The sequence below is a fragment of the Sphaeramia orbicularis genome, chromosome 24 (genome assembly GCF_902148855.1).
Source record: "Sphaeramia orbicularis chromosome 24, fSphaOr1.1, whole genome shotgun sequence".
NCBI lineage: Eukaryota > Metazoa > Chordata > Actinopteri > Kurtiformes > Apogonidae > Sphaeramia > Sphaeramia orbicularis.
Genome location: NC_043979.1, coordinates 29,863,253 through 29,882,758, shown reverse-complemented (window position 1 = coordinate 29,882,758; position 19,506 = coordinate 29,863,253). Strand labels below are relative to the sequence as shown.

The 19,506-nt window shown below is 39.3% G+C and overlaps 1 pseudogene; it reads right to left on the bottom strand.

Annotated features, from left to right (window-relative positions):
- The window catches only part of LOC115414739 (signal-induced proliferation-associated 1-like protein 1), a 55,847-nt pseudogene that overhangs the window by 16,816 nt on the left and 19,525 nt on the right, over nucleotides 1–19,506 (bottom strand).

Below are 19,506 nucleotides of genomic sequence, written 5' to 3'. Positions count from 1 at the left end.
ATGCGCATTGTTTGCAGAAAAACATCCCAAGGTACCTGTCGTGCATTTGTTCTGAAGACTGTTGATTTGAATGGTTTTTGTGGTAGTAAAGAGATAAACTAACCTGATAGTCCTTAATAGAGCTGCACAATACAACGTTTGAGCATAGTCATCGCAATGCACGTGTGCGCAATAGTCACATCGCAGGTCCTGCAATGTAGGAGGCAAATGAACTCGACGTGTTCTGATCTAACTTCAACCTGGGTACCTGACACACATTGTGCACAGCGATCCACCAATCACAATCGTTCTTAATCAGTTTGATGAAGCAGACCACGCCTCCTGCACATGGAGTGAGTCGCTGGTAACAACATTTAAAAAATGAGCAACGAACAAGGGAAAATCACCGAAAAGGAAGACTTGGTGCCAAAAAGAAAAGCAACGTCAGTTATCTGGAATTATTTCAGCTACAGTAAAATGTACTCAAATTGAAGAAAATTTTACTCTACTACTACTCTACTACTCTACATTTGGTTCCTCTCTAAAAAGAGTAAAAGTTACTCTTTGGGCTGAGCTCTCCAAACTCAATATAGAGCCTAATTTACTCTTTTTGAGGAAAATACTTTTGACTCTGGAAAAAATGCTCAGTAATTTTTCCTGTGTACAAGAAGGATGATATTAAAACGTGTTCTGTGTCGACAGCCACAACGAGTGGAAACGCAACTAATTTGTTTGACTACTTACATTGGCACCACACAGCTACTACATCCTCGAGTAGTTTTTCATATTGCAATATACATCGCAGGGTTAAAAAAAATCACAATGTCAGTTTATTCCAATATCGCGCAGCCCTAGTCCTTAAGATATTCAAAGATTTGAGAGAATAGAGGTTAGAAATGATAAAGACAGTAGGATTAATCTAGTGCTGTCACAGATGAACACCTAAAGGGTAGGTATACACAGATATCGCTGTCGTCCATATCTGATTTACAGACTGCCGTTAGCCTGTCGTCATTTCACAGATGGCTGTATTGTATTTATTGTGTTACATAAGCTTGTGCTACATGCTTGAATGTGTGCTCATTCAAACAAATGTGACAAATGCCTGAAAGACTGCAAACTACTTCAGATTTTATGTATTTATGTATACATATATTCGTTCTAGATGTGAATAGACTTTTTTTTAAATTTCCATGCCACGTGTGCAACACCTTAGTTTGATGATTCATAGATTGAGGATTTGTTTCTGTTTAGTTTTGCTTCTTTCTCTCCCTCCTTCTTTCAAAAAGCAAATTTCCTCTTGGGGACCAATAACACTCACCTGTATCTGTATAAATAAATGTATAAATAAAATATAAATAAAGGTAGATAGGTATGCATGTATAAATGTATGAGTGCATGTACAGGTATGTGTGTATACAGATACATATTAGTTGATATTATTATGTATCCACCTTCTTTTGTATTTGCTGCCTGTCTTTTACTAATTTTATTGTTGATCTTTTATGTTTATGAGATAAAAACTATGTTGAGTCTGTCGCTGGAGTTAATTGTTAATTATATACTACTGTTCTTGTATGGCGAAACATATTAAGTTTGCCATGTACCAAGCCTTTGAAAAGTTCAATAAAAACTTGAATTTAAAAAAAAAATGCAGGAATAACTAAAAACATATATAAACACAAAGCTGTATCAACAGCAAATCACAAAAAAGGTTATTGCGATGAATTACTTATCTGAGAAATCTGTAAGTTTGCTCTGAATACATAATATTTCAGTAATTTTTTTGGTTTGTTTTTTGTATGTCAGGAGGAAACCATCATTTGATTTTTTTTTTTAGTTTTCACCAAAATGTTAAATAATAGCTATAACTTAATTGCATATTTTTCTTAATAACTATCTAATTAGTCAGATTCCATTTGTATTTTTTTTTCTTTAATAGTTTTATTGGTGGATTTTCAACTGCATAACATGGATGCATCGTACAATCTTTACATTTCTACTGTGATTTTGAACACAAGGATTATGAACAGGAGGCATATAGCATTCATACAAAGTCTAGATGTGAAAATGTAGTAAAAGCAAAAATAAATACATAAAATAAAATTGAATAGATAATTATACATATATTAAAAAAAAAAAGAAAAAAAGACATTAATAAAATATTTACCATACCTAGAGTTATCCAGGTGATGAGTGATGATTTGGTGTTAAAGTCATGATATGTGGATTCCATCTGTAATTTAACTACATTAACTGTGTTCTGTGTGACCTGTTAGCACATCCAAAAGTCACCACAAACACACACAGACTGACCTTGAGTGTGATCCGGCTTCGCTCAGACTGTAAGTGCTGCTGTCTCTAACCAGCAGATGAGTAGGTGGGGTTCGTCCCGTCCCCTCCAGGCTCCTCTCTCCTGGTGGACCTGAGGACTCGGCAGCAGCGGGCGACCTCTCCAGCATCCGGCGTCCTCCTTCGGTGGGGCTGTGCCACGGGGACACTGACCGCTCCCTGCTCTCCCTGCCTCCGCTGGGAGCCAAGAGGGAGGTGGTGCTGCCGTGGTGAGAGTGAGGGTGGGCGTGGTGCGAGGCTCCGTAAGAGCTTGTGTCGATGCCGCTGTCGGCCGACGCTCCCTGCAGGTAGCCCCCTCCTCCAAGGCCGTTTGGCTCCGACTCGCCTTGGTCCCCGCTGGACCCTCCGCCCGCCCCAAGTTCGTACCATTTATCGCTGTCACTGTGACCCCCGCTGGACGCTGTGCTGGACAGAGTGTTACTGCTGGAGTGACCGGAGTAAGGGCCGTCTGACTGTTGGAACAAACAGGAAATAGAACAGAGGGGTGAAAAAAATCCAACTTTCACATGGTGATTGTTAAAATTACTTCAAATCATTCAAGTAAAACATCAACTAAAGCTGAAACATTTGAAATGCTGAAAAAAGATGTGAATTAGGCGAGTTTCCTTTAAAACTCACCTGTGTATTGTTATCAAAAGGTGCAAGTATAAGACACTTTAAGCAACGTTTTGTATACACTGCCATAATTTTTTATTTCAGAAATTCAAGCAGTTAGTTTTTCTAAAAGGTTAAGAATCTTCATATTTACCCAAGAATAACTGTCTGAACTACTGCACATCCTATTGTAACGTCATCTAGATGGTCTGTGTTATTTGTTGTGGAGCTGTTTTTGTTTGGTTTTTTGGGTTTTATTTTATTTATTTATTCTTTTCTGATTGCTGTTACTGGTACTATTACTGTTATTGTAATTGTTTTGAAATGAGTGCTTGTGGTTGAATTTTGGTTGTTGCGTGTGTGTGTGTGTGTGTGTGTGTGTGTGTATGTGTGTGTGCATCTTGTTTGTTGAGTGAGTTGTGGGAGATTGTGGTGCTTTGTTTTTATGTTGATAATGACCCCAGGAGGAGTAGCTGCTGTGCTGCAGCAGCTAATGGGGATCAAAACTAATAAACAAAAAATAAATAAATGTCAGCAAAAGGTTATAACTTAGAACATTCTGTTGCTGTTTTCCATCTAAAATGGATGTGAAACTACATCAAGGATGAGATCATAGAATGACTTGGACTCCTCTCAGTCCACCTGTTGCTGCTACCTGCCATGTTTTCACACGTGTCTGTATCTGGGAATCTGCTCAGCAGTCATGTGAAGAGTTTGCCAAGTCAGGACTTATCCGGAAAAGGTGTTTCCATATACTATTTAAAGCATCAGCTCTTTGTTGAAAGAGGCAGAAACTATCTTAAGCTAGCATTTTCACAGCATTTTGCAGACAACTTTTTCTGATGCAATACTTCAAAAGGCATATAGAAATACTTTAAAGGAAATGTGGCTTATGGGAACTGAAATTTTAAGTTTCTGAACTTAATAAGGCTGACAATGTGAGGAAATGAGAGGTTACAAAGGTTTAAATAGTGCTGATAAAGTTCTGTAACTAAGACAAGGGTAGAGCCTGACCTGACTGCCCTTCTTGGGGGACAGGTGGATGACCTGCTCCTGTCTCTGGATGCGAGGACCACCAGAGTATCCTGGACCAGACTTGGAGACTGGAGCTTCTGTAGAAACAGACACAGTTGGGGTTGGCAACAAACGTGCACAAATCCAACAGTACAAACAGATGACTTGTAATTGACTCAATAAAGAAGTTTTTCCTACGCTGCTCATTCATGAGTGTTTTGCTACTGTATCAGTCATACTTCCGGGAGGCTCATAACATTGGCATCGTTTTCATTCTGCTTGTGCTGCATCCATGAACAAAAACCCAGATCACTTGTCATCAAACGCAATGCACATCAAACAGAAATTTGTCCCCAGACGGTCCCTGCTGGCTTTGTTTGTTCTGGGCAAGCTGTGCCACGTGAGAAAATGTTTTTGTGTGTGTGTGTGTGTGTGTGTGCCCTGAAGCGAAACTCGGGGTATAAATGGGACTGTTGTGTAATTGTCTAGATGTTATGCAAGACAGACAGAGTAGGCAGTTAATGACCACACTATCATAAGAGAGAGAGATAGAGAGAGAGAGGTGGGGGATGCTGCATAACATCTGCTGGGGTAAAATCTGGAAAAGTAGTGAACCTTCTCATATCTCAGAATATTCATTACTCTGCATAGTTTTCTTAGCACACTGGCCCACAGGGCTCTGAACACTAATTAGAGACAGTTGCACACGTGTATGCCTGCTTTTTAAGTAATTATGCATGGATGGTGTGTAAGTGTGAATATTGTTGGTTCAAGGGATAACAACAGAGGTGGTTTTTGCTGCTTGATGGTTAATGACAAGTCAAAATTTACACACTTTGCATGGTATGTGCACTGCTTTAGGTTTCATTCAAATAAGTAGAACTGTTCCAACTGTTGGTTAAAAGTTACTGTGAAAAGCCATGCCTAGTGGTATCTTAACTACTCACTGTTAAGCTAGGCAATAAAATATCTGCATAATATTAAAGGATAACTAAGCAGACACTGTCAGAGGTAGACAGAACTGAAAAACACCTGAGCTTGTCAGATCATTATGAACTTAAAACACATTCAACAACAGCTAAAATTTCAGTGGGTGTTAATCAAAAACAGCCGCATTGGGTTTACTTTATAAAGTTTGCATTATTCAGCCTTAAATGTTAAATATAATATACATTATACATTAAATGCATGGTGTCCAGCTGAGTGGACATTTTTGTAACTCCATAAAAAAATAGGTTCATTAAAAAAATTTCAATCACATTGTTTTTTTCATGCCTAAAGAGGAATAGAAACACTCAGGAAAAAAAAATCTTGACTAAGGTTCTAATATTTCATGCATCAAAGGGTTAATATGGTAATATATGTTTCTGGGTTATTTAACATTTTCAGACATATTTAGCCTTAATATAACTAAATAATAGGCAGAGAACACCAGCTGAATAAGCTGGGCATCCCTGGTCAGAATGCTAAACCAAAGTGGATTGTAGAATCTAAATGCATCCTCAGATATGATGCCAGGTGTGACCACACTCGGTCTGCCTGTCATCCAATATCTCAGGATGCATGTCAGCGCCAAGTCTGAACTAGGCCACAGATTACAGAGCTACAAACTAGAGGCTTAAAAACTGATTGTGCTGATTGTGTATAATATAAAAGGATGGAAGAATTAGAGACAGCAAATCAAAGCGAGTATTTTGTCCTCTGGATGACTTGTGTTATTTCTGGACGGGACATGGCCACATCATGATTGCTGAAGCCTAACAGGTCGAGGGGTAAAACTGGGAGGAAGAGGAAAGGACCGAAGTCTGTACCACAGAGTGGACCGTGTAGACCCGGACACTTGGCTGACTTGTACCGAGCTGGCCCGGGCTGAATTGTTCCACCCTGACCAATAAAGACATAAGTGCTACAAACAACCACGAAATGAGAGAGTCAAGCCTCTCTCTGTGATTGTGGCGGTCAGGAACAGGTTGCAGACATGGCTGGAAGTGGGCTGGTCAACAATCAACCCCAGTAACATCCTGCTGGGAATGAAAGGAGCAGCAGAGGGGTATGCAGTCTCTGTGGCTTTTAGCAACCGAGCTGGAAAGAAGAAGGAAACTCCCAAAAACCAATGCATGGAAGAATACTTGTAATTAAATGAAAGCCAGTGTTCAAGAGAATAAAAAGATGAATGAGAGACAAACATGTGGAATGTAAGGAATAGGGAAGAAAAGCCATGTGAGTTGGTATAAATGTCCCCTCTTTGTTTCTCCATTATTAAACCTTATATAATATAGAGAAAAACTATAAACTTTGTCTCAACACCTCCTTATTTCTCATTCAGTAATTCCCTCTTCCTTTCACTGTTTGACACATTATCTTCCCACCTTTTTTTTGTCTGTTTACAGAGACATTTAGACCTTCTATGTAAAAGCAACATAATTCACAGCTAGCTAAAGAGCAGGAGAAGATGGGGGAAGGAGGTGAGCTGTTTAAAGGCAGGGTGGCGGCTGTCAGAGCAAGCAGCTCATCACTGGTAAGAGCATCTGCAAAAAACTGTCACTTGCAAATGAGGAGGCATACACAATCATGATACACAAAGTGGCACACTCACACTGCTACATGCTGTCATTTCAAAAGATTTAACCACCTGGATGAAAAGACATTTTCCCATTTCTTTCCTGGTCTGTGCCTTTCAATTTACACAAAAAAAAATCCCCTTCGAGAACACACATGTCTGCTCACTCAGCCCCAGACAGATTTTATGCATTATGCATTAACACTGATGAGCAGATCACAATCTATGTAAAATGATAAGGCACTAAACTTCATTTCACGACAGTAAAACTGCATATATTTACCCGTTGACCCTCTTTCTCCGCCGTCCTCCATTCTCCAGTTGGGAGTTGACTTTCCACTGGACCCGCCCTCCCCGACCACCTGTCTCTCTCCAGACATTGGAGAGTGGCGGCTGCCTCCAAACCTGGAAATAAGCACACAAGTCAAAACTGTGACAACATCAACTGTGTCCTATGTTTTGCATCATCCGCTGATGAAATGCACTAAATAATAAATGTCATAACAAATACATCACACAAACACATACATTTTCCTGCTGGGGAAAGTGAATTGAATACATGTTTATTTACAAGTTTTACTTTTTGGAATGAAATGGAAAAGTAAATGAGGACTTGGCTAAAAGTGGTGGCAGCGTTCACAGCCATGTACTAACACGCAACAGCTGTCTTCAATGTGTAACACTCAGAAAACCATTGTTATTAAAACCATCAGCAGCCATTGAATGAAGTGCACTTAGCAATATTGTTAAAATTGCACTTAATTATCTTGAGAAATTTCAGGTTGTTTGTGGTTGTTCATGTTATTCACATTGTTTTTAAAGGATAATTTGCTGATGTAAACATTTTCATAATGTAATTTTACTTCTTCACTGTAAAACAAAAAGAACAATTTGCAGTTATCATTATTTATAGGTTATTATGCTATTATTTTACTGGTCTGACCTGCTTGAGATCCATTTGGCCTGTATGTGGCCCTGAACTAGAATAACTTTAACATCCCAGGACTAAAAACAAAGCATTAGGATAACTCTTACTATGGTTGGTACTGTGATACTTCCAGGTTATTTCAGTTAAGAACCATCCCTGGATATAAGGACTACTCAGGGGCACCAGAGGACACTACTTATTTAACATAAGTTATGATTCATTCTCACTGGAAGTCAAAAAGCAATTCATATTTTTCCACATTGTTGCATACTGTACCATTAAAAGGACAGAATGGCAGGTTTTAATATTAAATAACTGCACATGATCAAGCAATATTGCACCAAGCTCTAGAGACAACTATCCCTTTCCCTCCTCTTCCTTACTGCTCAGGCATGGACTTCTGTCTCCAGTGGGCGGAGCTTCCTGAGGCATCACTCGAACAAGACAGGTTGCTGGGAGAACTCCGGTTGTGAGGAGAACGACCCAACGCCAGCGAAGAGGCCAGGCTATAGCTCTCACTGCCAGGGGACATCCTGTAACACACAAACACACACACACACACACACACACACACACACAGGAACTGTAAGAATTTACGAGCAAATGGGAACAAAGGAACTAGAGGAAGATGAAATAAACAAATCACAGCATAGTGGGAGAAAAATTATGTAAGTTGTTCCCTTTAAGGAAATTCCACTGATTTCAACACTGTTGTTCTGTTCCCACACAGGCTCTACTCAGAATGGCATTATATCTACTATGAGTATAATGACTAACTGAAAGACAAGATAAATGGCATGCAACACTGGCAAAATTTCCAAATAATGTATGCTGTATACTGTATACTACTAGAATGTGTCATGTAGAACACAGTATTAGAGCTGAAATGATTATTCAACTCTGTTAAAAAAATAGTTTGATAACTATTTTCCTCCGATCAATCCTTTGTTTCCTTCATTTTTGCTGCCACTAAACATTGGTTTCACTATTGTGTTTCATACAGACGCTTTTTGTGACACACATGACACCAGGGTCGTACATTAGTTCCATCTTAGGTTGTTAGTAAGTTAGTAAATTATATACAAATTTGTTGAACACTGTAGTCCACATATTGTTTGCAGATGTGACAGTGACCCCGTTTACATACACATCAATACTCTGATCATTATCTGATTTCTGGAATTGTCTGATAATTCAAGTGACCATGTAAACAGGATAATCTGATATGCTTTATCAGATAACAGCAGTAATCTGGTTATAAGAAACTGGATCAACATACCTGGATTTCTCCCCAATACTCCGATGTCTTCCTGTATGTATACAGTTTAATCTGATTTATTTCATGCTACATGAAGCGGAAGACAACAGGAAGTTAGAGTCTACCATCGCTACGTACGTAGGTACTCCAAAAGTAATCTGATAATGGACTGGAGCGTTTAAACCAGGTTTTTTCGATTACCGCATTCCTTAAGTGCATGTAAATATGTTAGATCTGATTATTACAATTATCAAATTACTCCCAGCTATTGGACTTTTAGGGTCATGTAAACAGGCTCATTGTGGATGAGATTTGACTTGTTTTATGTTTACATCTATGGATATTTTTATATATACTTTTATACTGTTGCTATTTGTATCTAGATATTTTTATACTGTATATCCCTTTACTTTTATACTTTTTTCTGGTTGTGTTTCAGCTGATTCTAGAAGTAAGTTGTCATTTTCAGACATGTCTTTTTCACACTTTTTTCTATACTACAATGAACAAAAATATAAATGCAACACTTTTGTTTTGATGGGAGCAAAACGTACACAAAAGGTCTGTTTCTCTCAAATATTGTTCACAAATCTGTTGAAATGTGTGTTAGTGAACACTTCTCCTTTGCCCAGATAATCCATCCACCTCACAGGTGTGGCATATAAAGATGCTGATTAGACAGCATGGTTATTGCACAGGTATGCCTTAGGCTGGCCACAATAAAAGGCCACTCTAAAATGTGCAGTTTTATTGTATTGAGGAGGTCAGAAAACCAATCAGTATCTGGTGTGACCACCATTTGCCTCAGTTGCAGTGCAACACATCTCCTTGGCATAGAGTTGATCAGGTTGTTGATTGTGGCCTGTGGAATGTTGGTCCACTCATCTTCAATGGCTGTGTGAAGTTGCTGAATATTGGCAGGAACTGGAACATGCTGTCGTATACGCCAATCCAGAGCATCCCAAACATGCTCAATGGGTGACATGTCCGGTGAGTATGCTGGCCATGCAAGAACTGGGATGTTTTCAGCTTCCAGGAATTGTGTACAGATCCTTGCACCCTGGGGCCATGCATAATCATGCTGCAACATGAGGTGATGGCCATGGATGAATGGCACAACAATAGGCCTCAGGATCTGGTCACGGTATCTCTGTGGATTCAAAATGCCATCAATAAAATGCACCTGTGTTTGTTGTCCATAACATACGCCTGCCCATACCATAACCCCACTGCCACCATGGGCCACTCAATTCACAACATTGACATCCACAAACCACTCATCCACACAACGCAATCCGTGCTGTCTGCCATCTGTCCTGTACAGTCAAAACCTGGATTCATCCATGAAGAGAACACTTCTCCAAAGTGCCAGACGGCATCGAATGTGAGCATTTGCCCACTCAAGTCGGATACGACGACGAACCGCAGTCAGGTCAAGACCCCAAAAAGGACAACGAGCATGCAGATGAGCTTCCCTGAGACGGTTTCTGACAGTTTGTGCAGAAATTCTTTGGTTATGCAAACCAATTGTTGCAGCAGCTGTTCAGGTGGCTGGTCTCAGACGATCTTGGAGGTGAAGATGCTGGATGTGGAGGTCCTGGGCAAATGTGGTTACACATGGTCTGTGGTTGTGAGGCCAGTTGGATATACTGCCAAATTCTGTGAAACGCCTTTGGAGACGGCTTATGGTAGAGAAATGAACATTCAATTCACGTGCAACAGCTTTGGTGGATATTCCTGCAGTCAGCATGCCAATTGCATGCTCAGTCAAAAAATGCGACATCTGTAGCATTGTGCTGTGTGATAAAACTGCACATTTTAGAGTGGCTTTTATTGTGGCCAGCCTAAGGCCCACCTGTGCAATAAGCATGCAGTCTAATCAGCATCTTGATATGCCACACCTGTGAGGTGGCTGGATTATCTTGGCAAAGGAGAAATGTTCACTGACAGATTTAAACAGATTTGTGAACAATATTTGAGAGAAACAGGCCTTTTGTGAACATAGAAAAAGTCTTAGATCTTTGCATTCAGCTCATGAAAAATGGGAGAAAAAACAAAAGTGTTATGTTTATATTTTTATTCAGTGTGTATAACTATATAACAATGGTTGCATTTTGTACCAAGTAGTTTGGAAATGTTAGTGGTAGTGATACTGTAGCAGCTCTAAAAATAAATCAGATTCATACGGATGGCCTCCTGAGACTGCCCTGGAAAATGTAAGTGTAGAAAGGTGTCATGAAATGTCTATTCCCGTGGCCCTTACCTTTTGGTGTCCAAGGGCCGGCCATCACTGCTGACACTGCGTGGGATGACAGCGCCCCTCTCCAGTCGTTCAGCTGACAGAGTCTTGCCCACTGAGCTGCCTAGGCTGATGGCCCGGTTGGGCGTGTGGGGCTGTGGGGATGCGGTGAGTGACTGCTGAGGGCTGCTGGATGTTCGCTGCCACTTGTTGTTGTTGCTGCGGAAGGGGAACTTGTATTCAAATGAGCCACTATCGCTGCTGCTGCTTTTGTATTCGCCCACAGGCATGCGGTACATCTCCGAACAGCCCCTGTAGAGGAGGGGGACAAACAACAAATCAAAGTTCCTTCTGTACATGAACAGACATGTACTTTAGTTAACTGTTGTATGAAAAGTAAACAGCAACCTTTTTTTTTCTAATTGTGGTTATTGTTATATTCATTTAAAATACTCCAAAAAACAGCCTGTGATCCATTTCTTATTACAGAAGTAGCTTTACAGGCACAGCAAAGTCTACATCCACACCAACAACGTTGCCGTCTGGAAATTTCTTTGAAAACGGGGCTTAAAGACGTTTCCTTTTTAGTCAGTGGGGTACGTGCTTGGCTTTAACACACACTATATTTTAGAACATAGTTTCTGAATGTTTCAACTAGTCGGATTTAAGACTTTGAGTCTTTGTAAAGAAACATTCTGAACGCAATGTAAAATCTATTTCACATCACGCAGGGACTGGATTTCATGATGGTGAAGCACCTGATGTAAATAAAGAACAACATTGGGTGGAAGCAGGTGTTTGCTGGAGGCTTAATGCAGCTTTTTGTTGTTTTCATATGCCTTCAAAGTTCCTAATTTGAGCCCTTTCTTATAGATGGTGTAGTGGCTTTCAAATTCCTTAATAGCAGGCTTCAACTAATCACTAACATCAGTGATGTCAAACATATGGCCTGTGGGCCAAAACCGGCTCGCTAAAGAGTCCAATCCATCCATTGAATTTGTGAAATGCAAAAATTACACTGAAGATATCAACAAACATTTTAGGTCAGGGGCCACATATAGCCCAAATTGATCTCAAGCAAGTGGGTTGGTCCGACCCATAATAACCTAAAAATTACATGTTTACATTTACGAAATATGATCAACCAGAAACCATAACCAAAAAGAAAAATAACTGTAATTTTAACAAAATCCATTTCTGTTTGTAAAAATTTTGTGCCTTTGTAGATCCACTGCGATCTGTAATATATGTGTGTAAATATTAAGCGGACGCATAGTGCTCTTAAGAAATTAGAGGATGTTCCTATCATTCACATTTTTTTAAATGACTATTTGTAGATGTAACCATTGTCCCAATGTTATTTTACTTTCTTCACAATAAAACACAGAGAAAGGTTTGGTGTTGTCATTATTAATAGGCTATTATGTTATTATTTTACTGGTCTGGTCCACTTGAGATCATATTGGGCTGTCTGTGGCCCCTGAACTAAAATGAGTTGGACACCCCTGCACTACATCATCCAATTTTTTCAGATAGATCTGTCAAAAACCTTATTTACAAAGAGCACTGTCTCACTTACCTGCGTGGAGTGGCATCATCATGTGGTGGAATGATTACAACCCGAACTGTCACTGAGGTACGAAGGAGGTCAATCATCTGCTCATGGGTCAGTGTTGCAACAGCGACCTTGCAGATTTCTACCAGTCGACTTCCCTGCCGCAGTCCCGCCTGCCAGGCATACCCATATGGCTCCACCTAAAAGAGTTTCATGGCATTATAGCTGCAGCAGCATTCTTCACCAGGTAATATTTAAGATGAGTCCAAATATACAATTCTACATCCAGTGGAAAAGAAAATATGTAGTTCCATTTCTAATAGTACTTGAGAAATTAGACATTATGTCTTTTTTATATCTGTTCAGTCATTTTTACTGTAGCACATTTAGTAACATCATGCATTACACTGCATATAAATAGTGGTAAGACTGCCACAATAAAACAGAGCGGCAGATAATTACAGATCACAAGTCATTTTTTAAGACATCCTCATTTCATGAGGATGGTAATTTCCTCTGGAAAATAAAGGTTTATTAAGACCTCTTTTCTTTTTTTTTTTTTTTTTTTTTTTTTAGAACATCTGAGTTACCTCTGCCACGATGCCTTCATAGTTTACATGGAAACCGAGCTGCCCTAGGCCATTTCGACGAAGCGTCATCTCTAATGTCTCACAGCCCTTAGTCAGTGACTGGATGGAGGGGAGAAGGAAAAGAAAGGATGAATATCAAAAGCATACAAGTCAAAAGGTGTGGAAAAGCTTTGCAGAACCAACTTAATTACAGAATCACATACTCTTTTGCTGTTGAAATAGATCAAAATGTGACTATTCCAAAAAAAAAAACCCAAAAAAACACAGGTTTGAAAAATAAACAAGCGTTGCAGAGCTGGGCACAGGTGTTGGGAGAACTACATGTTCAGCACATATGCATGTTTTCTCTTATTTAAAAAAAAACAAAAACAAAACCCTGTTCAACCTCAATGATCCACAAGTGCTTTACAGTTATAAAATAAACCTGAATTAGTGCTTCAGCATAAGTGGTACCCCCTACAGTACAGGTACTCAGGACTTCTTACCCACACAAACATGCACACACTCCACAGATGACTGAAATTAAAGCAGGCGTGTCTCTTTCTGTGACTCTTCATACTGGGTTCACTCAGAAATGCATCACTTAGAAAAAATGCTTTTGAACTTCATGTTCTTTCATAGAAGGATATGACGGAAAATTTAGATGGGGCAAGGAAGTGCTCTGCAAAGAGTCATTGGTGCTTTTCATAGACTATGACTTGAAAAAGTCAGAAGAAGTACATGATAAGTAGAAACAAGTTAAAATCATCAAACAAACAAGAGCAACCAATCAGATGTCAACGAATGCAAACTTCGCAGGGAAGCATGAATAAATCATACTGCAGATTGGCACCTGATAGAAATTGTTGTGATGCCCTGTGATGTTTCTGAATGTGTGTATGGGAGAGGAAGAGGAATTGAGCACAAGAAAAAAAGAAAGGATGAAGAGCAAACAAGAAAAAAGAGAGCATTCAAGAGGAAACACAGAGAGGGAGAGAGCGACATCCCAAAAGAGGGTGGCCCAAGGCCACATCCCTTCCTCTCTCTGGCATAGAGGTAGTCCAAATGATTGAAGATTAACACCAGATGCATAAAATGAGACATGAAAGTGATTCTGAGCACTGAGCCAAATTTGATGAGTGCTTAAGTATATGTGTATGTGTGCAGCCAGGTTACATAAATACATGATAAAAAATCATCACACACACACACACACACGCACACACAGTTTGATGGTAGCGAGACACTGGGGAAATGAATGTATTCTAAAGCAGTGATGATTACATAAGAAAACACCTTTTTTTCTAACCAGTTGCCATGGAGACAGCTAAGGAAGAGCTAGCACCACTTCAGTGCATGTGTAGGTGTATGAGCCATTAGTAATATGTTGTCCAAAAGGTGTTTCTGAAACTCCCTCAATGAGCTGAGACCAGTAATGAGGCTGCATCTTTGGCATGTAGACACACAAATGTTGTCATTCTGGCAGACTGACAGCCAGCAGTGAATAGAAGGAGAGATTGTGAGTGGGCCAGGTAGATGATCAGTGGCAGCCAACTGCATTTTAGTTCACTGATTTTGTTTCTCACATGCCTGGTTTGCATGAATGAATGCTACTATCAGTTTTGGTATTACTTCAGTCTCAGAAACTCTTCTAGAAACTAGTGTGGTTTAATTTTGCAAAATGTAAAGGACATGGTACATTGTACTTCCTGTTTGAACCTAAATACTGATTATTATTTTACATTATTACAGTGGAGCTGCTTACAATGATCCTGTTTCAAAATTCATTTTTCTTTGTCATGCATGCATGGTAAGTGACATTTGTTCACGGTGTTTTTTACATGAATATAAAGTAATGACACAGACAGTACTTGCTTTACACATGTACATTTGTTTTTTGTCTCCATCACTAGCAGCCATGACTGTTTCCTGTTTGAGGAGACTAAACAAAGTAGCCTGAGGAACATCGAGTTTCACTGCTGTATCTCATTTGCTTATTTTTGGCAATATTTTTTTTTTCCACAAAAGTTGTGTTTTTCATTAAATGAAGATTATTTTGTTTTCCCCGCCATGATTTCAATGTGCATACAACAGCACCAGCCTCAGGTAGGTAGCTGGGTTACCACTTGGCATTATTCATTCCCATGATACTTGGCAAAAGGGAGCAAATAAAATACAATTACCATAATTTGATTTTTTCCACATGCTGTCATGAATGAAAAGACCCAAAATGAACATTGTGAGCAGAAGGCCTGGTTATGAAGCATTTAACATTTAACATTTGTGTCGGTCGGCAAGTTATTTTTCGGTACCTATAACAAAGAAATTATTTGTTTAAATGCGCATTATTAATTTCTGTAAACACAAACAGCACAGAGTAATTTAAGAGTATAATCTTATCTTGCTTTTATTAGCGTAATTGTGTGTACAGTTTGTATCTTCTCACCTCTAGACGCTTGACCACCTCTTTAAAATCTTCTGTGTTGTTACTGATACTCCTCAGAGACACATTCTCTCCTCGTTCGTAAAATATACGTAAAGACGCAGGGCTGCTCAAGGTCCAGCCGATCACATCCTTAGTGGCGCAGTTGAACACAACAGCCTTGGCCTCTTGGTCCAACACGATGACAAAATCATTGGAGACAGCCAGGAGGGCCTCCAGTTCCCCACCGGTGCCGTGATCCTCAACATGGACCGGCCAGGTTATGGCTCCCAGGCTGCGGAGTTCGGCCCCTGCATAAGGTCGGGTCTTCTCTTTCTTCTTGTGGGCCAGTGAGATAAAGGGGAACTTTCCAGAGGGGTCGATGGGTGTGCTGGTGGTGTGACGCTCGGCCAGGTCACGCAGATACTCCTGCCGTGTTCGAGTGGCCATGGCGCAGAACTTGTGCGACTTGTGCGCTGCATTTTCAGCATTGATGACCTTGGCGAGTAGGAAGTCCCGAAACACGGAGGACTTGGGAAAGGTCACGCCCTCTGGGATGGGGGGGCCGAAAGAGGGCATGTCTTTGGAGCGAGTGACCGCCACACTGTATGGAAAGGAGCAAAGAAAAAATAAGATCTAAAGAATGAATGAAGAGAACTGTAACAGGGAGAAAAAATATTTATGGTGAGCAAATAAAGTATTCCAATAATATGGGCAGTTTGGGGTGTTCTAGATCCTGTGGCTTATATTACAGAATAAATCATCTCCACATGTCACCATCCACATCTTAAAATAATTATGCCATTAAGATTTAATGTACAAAAATAAAGTGCTCTGAGCTTGTGAGACAGAGTTAAAGTTTGATCTGAAGTCTCACGCTGTTTGCGCATTCAAGTCATTCAAGTTTGAGAACACAAAATCCTTGACTGGTGCATCACATGTCAGGACTAAAAAAGTTAAACTGGACAGGTTTCAACAAGTCATAAAACTGGCTGATGGCACACATCTGATGGTAGTTTTATGTTTTTAATACATTCTCTTTCAAACCTTTCCAGCCAAAGTCCGATAGGTAAGTTTGATTATGACGCTTATGATGGTATAAAGTTATTAAGTGATGTTATTTGCCAAGTTCATTGTTTGTTGATCTAAAAAACAAACTAAACTGTTACAGTTCTGACCTCGTTTAGATGATTCCAAATAGATCTTTAGTGCAGGTATTGACAACACGAACCGTAGAGAAAATGCAGGTGATTTGTGGTTTTACTGTGGCTGTTTTCTGTCTAAAAACAGAGCTAAGCTAACAGAGCAATAATGTAAACTATCAGCTGACGGAGCATGTGAAGCTTACACAACAGTATTATTCTCAAGGTGCAGGACACAGCTTTATAAAAATAGCTTTGTTCCTGTCGCTGTCACTGAGCTCAATAAGAAATAGTGACATTGCACTTTACTAACTTATTTAGTTATTTATTCCATTTCTTTGTTCTATTTATTATTATTGTGACTTCAAATTTTTACATTTTTAAATTTTATGTTCTTATCCTGGTTTTTATCCCAGATTGTTTTTATCTTTCTGGGTTTTTATTGTGTTTTATTGCATCTTGTCTTTATTTATTTGATCTTATTTATTTTATTCTTTTACTGCTGCATGCTGCTATACCGATGAATGGTGGAACACTGAGCACTTTTTGTCCTGTCTTTTTGTCCTGTCTGTAAGCGTGATCAAGTGCCTGTCTTGCATGCTCAATGCAAGTGTTGTTGTAATGCCAAGGCAATCACCTAGACTGCAAAACAAATCTACCTAGGGGTAAAAATAAAGTAACCTTGACCTTGATTCTGACCAACTGTCAAAATACCTGTTTATGTTTTATGAAGAAAACTTGATACCATAATAGAGATGTGAACAAACAATCAACTTTATACTTTAGTCAGTGAGTGATACAGTCTGTGGATACATTCATTCAAGGAGTTCGACATGTACCCTTTCAAGTCTAATAGAGTGAAGGTAGCAGACTTAGTAGTAGTCTAATTTTGGTTTCTGTAATAACTGCTGAAATCAGTCATTTTGACCCTAACAGGGCTCTCTGTCAGTTCATAATCAACATTAATGGCTTACTGCAGTTCGTTTACTTTTGCATGTGTGTTTATTGCCTTTTCTTTGCTTCCTTTAGCTCCTTGTTTTCACTGCCTTCCACCTCCCCTCTCTTCATCTCCTTTTTCCTTTCATTAAGTCTCTGGAATGGCTATCTGAGGCTGTTTGCCCTGTCTGGTATGTCAGGAACTCGGCTGAGCAGCCATGAAGAGGAAGGAGAAGAGGAGGGTGAGGGGAGACTACTACTCAAAAACCTCCTGCCCAAAATCCACAAAAACCAGGAGGGAGAAAAACAAAATGTGGCTGTGAAAGAATTACTATGTCAGAGACTAAAAACAGATGTAGAGGATGACTGTGCCTCATCTTGTGGGAAATAGAAAGATTAACAATTTGCTTGTCTGAATGTCTACAAACTACAAAAGAGCACTATTTATGCTCTCAAATAACCTTTCATGAGGTCAGATAGCAAAGGCTCTACATGGTCACCTGTCCTGGTTGAAATGAGCTCAATCACAGATCCACATTTAGGTGAAAATTACCCGCTGACAAGAGCAGCCCTGAAAATTGGAGTCTTCATCCCACACGCTTCCCCGCTGACATGTATCGGCACACATGTTGACAGCGGAATTAATCGTTTTGTCTAATGAGCAACTAAAGTCAATATGTCACCCACATATTTCTAAACATACCTCAGAGACACACTATCCTCGCCGGAGACGTGCGGTGTTCAATTATACTAACCGTCAAATTGTTGACACGTCAGTTCCCACTTTACCCCGTTTGTGACAGACAGGGGTAAGAGAGGAAACATTTCTCTCATTGAAATTACCTCTGCAGAGGGAACACACGCAGTTTTATAGTTCAGTGCTGACAAATGAATCCTGAGGATCCTCCAAATAGTTGCTAGCACATCAAAAGGTTGCTTGCATTTCCCAAAAAAGGTAGTGTTTTGTGTTGGTGTTTTATGACTTGTGGTAATATAAACATTATTTGTTCCACTGAAATCAGAGTGCTTGCTCTTTATCCAAGGGTTCAATCAAGCAAAAGTGAACATCAACATGAAAAAGTAAATTTGCACACATCATTTATCAAGTGGGCTCATTTTAGCTAAAGATCTTTTTATGGAACTGTTATCCTTTTTAAAATACCACTTGTAGAAAACAAGTTACAAGCAATTTTACTGATTGTACTTTTTACTACATAGCTCAAATTTGACGCTAAAAATTATATCTACGAAATGTATTCAATCTGTTGATTATATAGATGATTGTTAAGTTTCAAGTATTAGATATTCATTATTTTGTGAATATTATTGATATTTACGAGTTTGAACATTTGGGAGTTGCTTAAAAGGCCCTGTCCACTTGTTACCACAAAAATACCAATTTTTTAATTTTCAAGTTACTTATAATTGATAGTTGAGTGAAACTTTCAGAAAGTAATGATCTTCTGATACATTTTGGGTGGTGCATACAATGATAAAGAGTGGACCACATATTACTATGGCAGCCTGTCCATGTGTTTCCACATTCTCATGCCAATAAAACAGAAACTTTTCAATATTTTACTCCAAAATGTATTTTCGGCATAGTTGAACATAATACCTAAAAGGGTTTTGTCCTACTTGATATCAATTTCTGTCAAGAACCGCATGTTTTGAATGTTTGCGTAAAGCTTAAAAAATTTCTGTCCATTTCAAGTCCACGTGTTAAAGAGCAGTAATTTGATATTTTTCACCTAAAAAATTTTACCTCCCCAAATTTTGTTACACATAATGTTAAAAGTGCTTATAAATACCTACTCACATATGTATAGAGATATGCATATAAGTTACTCGGATTACATGACAGAGACTGTTGAACCTCAAATGAGTCCATGTGTTACCGCTTGATCGGACCCCAAATAAAATTCAAGACTTTTTCAAAAATGCAATTTTTTTTTTCC